This window comes from Corella eumyota, chromosome 3 (genome assembly GCF_963082875.1).
Source record: "Corella eumyota chromosome 3, kaCorEumy4.1, whole genome shotgun sequence".
NCBI classification, from domain to species: Eukaryota; Metazoa; Chordata; class Ascidiacea; order Phlebobranchia; family Corellidae; genus Corella; species Corella eumyota.
In genome coordinates this window covers 11,737,017-11,739,516 of record NC_137492.1, presented here as the reverse complement: position 1 = coordinate 11,739,516, position 2,500 = coordinate 11,737,017, and the positions used below count along the sequence as shown (strand labels likewise).

Here is a 2,500-nt window from a genome sequence, read left to right as displayed (position 1 = left end):
ATTGCCCGTCGCCGGGCATACGCACGCGAGCCGAGCCGTCGCGGAGCCGATCCCGCCGGCCGTTGTCGTTTCTGCGACCCTGAGACGGACGCGGTCCCGGGATGAACCCGAGGCCGCAATACGCGTTCAGATCGTCAATGCTCAATGTGTTCTGCAATTCACATTAAATCACGCAGCTTGCTGCGTCCTTCATCGACTCGCGAGCCGAGTGGTCCACCGCCAAGAGCCATCGTTTGTTTGTTTGCTTTTCGCTCTTCGATTCCTAACCTCGATTCGCCATCCGGCTGAAAAAATCGCGTGACGCCGAGCGGGTCGCGGTCGCAACAAATAGTGCGACAAGCCCGCGCACCGCATGAAGCCTTCGGGCACTCGACGCCGACAAAACAAGTTCCTGATCGCGGGGCGGCGGACGCGCCGAGGCACGTCGCCGTCCCGGTGTTTGCTCTTTCGCTCTTCGATTTTTTTTCTCGCGCTAATGATCCTTCCGCAGGTTCACCTACGGAAACCTTGTTACGACTTTTACTTCCTCTAAGTAATCAAGTTAGATCGTCTTTTCGGGCCAAGACCCAACCGTCGCCAGTCGAGCCCGGGCCCAATCGGAGGACCTCACTAAACCATTCAATCGGTAGTAGCGACGGGCGGTGTGTACAAAGGGCAGGGACGTAATCAACGCGAGCTAATGACTCGCGCTTACTGGGAATTCCTCGTTCAAGCGAAATAATTTCAATTCTCTATCCCTAGCACGACCGGGGTTCATCGGGTTACCCAGACCTTTCGGCCAAGGCGAACACACGTTGATCCGGTCAGTGTAGCGCGCGTGCGGCCCCGAACATCTAAGGGCATCACAGACCTGTTATTGCTCAATCTCGTGTGGCTAAACGCCACTAGTCCCTCTAAGAAGTTAAACGCCGGCCGGGAAGGCCGCGTAACTATTTAGCAAGCCAGAGTCTCGTTCGTTATCGGAATTAACCAGACAAATCGCTCCACCAACTAAGAACGGCCATGCACCACCACCCACAGAATCATGAAAGAGCTCTCAATCTGTCAATCCTCGCTGTGTCCGGGCCGGGTGAGATTTCCCGTGTTGAGTCAAATTAAGCCGCAGGCTCCACTCCTGGTGGTGCCCTTCCGTCAATTCCTTTAAGTTTCAGCTTTGCAACCATACTTCCCCCGGAACCCAAAGACTTTGGTTTCCCGCAAGCTGCCGGAGAGGTCGTCAAAATAACGCCCCCCGATCGCTAGTTGGCATCGTTTATAGTCAGAACTAGGACGGTATCTGATCGTCTTCGAACCTCTGACTTTCGCTCTTGATTAAAGAAAACATTCTTGGCAAATGCTTTCGCAGTCGTTCGTCTTGCGCCGATCCAAGAATTTCACCTCTAACGGCACAGTACGAATGCCCCCGTCCGTCCCTCTTAATCATTACCTCGCGCTCCGAAAACCAACAAAAAAGAACCGAGGTCCTATTTCATTATTCCATGCAACACTATCCAGGCGAAGCGCCTGCTTTGAACACTCTAATTTTTTCAAGGTAAACGTCCCGGCCGCCGCCGACACTCAGTCAAGAGCACCGACGGAAAACCGGAGGTAAAGCCAGAACGAACAGTGCACGCCTTGCGACGGACCGAACGCCTGCGCCCAAAATCCAACTACGAGCTTTTTAACCGCAACAACTTAAATATACACTTTTGGAGCTGGAATTACCGCGGCTGCTGGCACCAGACTTGCCCTCCAATGGATACTCGTTAAAATTTTTACAGTGTACTCATTCCAATTACAGGGCCTCGTTAGAGTCCTGTATCGTTATTTTTCGTCACTACCTCCCCGCGTCGGGAATGGGTAATTTGCGCGCCTGCTGCCTTCCTTGGATGTGGTAGCCGTTTCTCAGGCTCCCTCTCCGGAATCGAACCCTGATTCCCCGTTACCCGTAAGAACCTCGGTAGGCAGATACCGTACCGACGAAAGTTGATAGGGCAGACACTTGAATGATCCGTCGCCGGTGCAAGACCGTGCGATCAGCAAAGTTATCCCGAGTCGCCAACAAGACGAGCCGAAGCCCGGCAGGTTTTTGATATGATAAAGGCGCGCCTCCCGCAAGGTCGGCGCTTTTTGCATGTATTAGCTCTAGAATTACCACAGTTATCCAAGTAAAATTTACGATCAAATGAATCACGACTGATTTAATGAGCCATTCGCAGTTTTACCGTACGCAAGTTCGTACTGAGACATGCATGGCTTAATCTTTGAGACAAGCATATGACTACTGGCAGGATCAACCAGGTAACTATCGGCCGACAAAATACGCGAACGGAGTCTTTCGCTTTCCCCGTCGCGGTATCGCACTGTATTACTCAATCACTATTTTTGCTTAGCTCCTCAAACCCGGCGTAAGCCGCGATCTGGACGCCGTCGACACCGGCCAGACGCCCTTTCGGGCGAAGCCGCGCGCGGGCTGCGTTTGCATACAACACCAGGAACGCCCAACAAAAGCGAACCGAGA

General features: G+C 53.0%; 2 non-coding genes across 2 annotated transcripts; both read right to left on the bottom strand.

The window, feature by feature from the left end:
• Positions 1–74: 74 nt before the first annotated feature.
• On the bottom strand, positions 75–228 carry LOC145747950 (5.8S ribosomal RNA). Its single transcript, XR_014282591.1, has one exon. It is a non-coding gene; the product is annotated as a 5.8S ribosomal RNA (ribosomal RNA).
• Positions 229–473: 245 nt separating this feature from the next.
• LOC145747107 (small subunit ribosomal RNA) lies at positions 474–2,283 on the bottom strand. The gene has a single exon (XR_014281854.1). It is a non-coding gene; the product is annotated as a small subunit ribosomal RNA (ribosomal RNA).
• Positions 2,284–2,500: the final 217 nt, after the last annotated feature.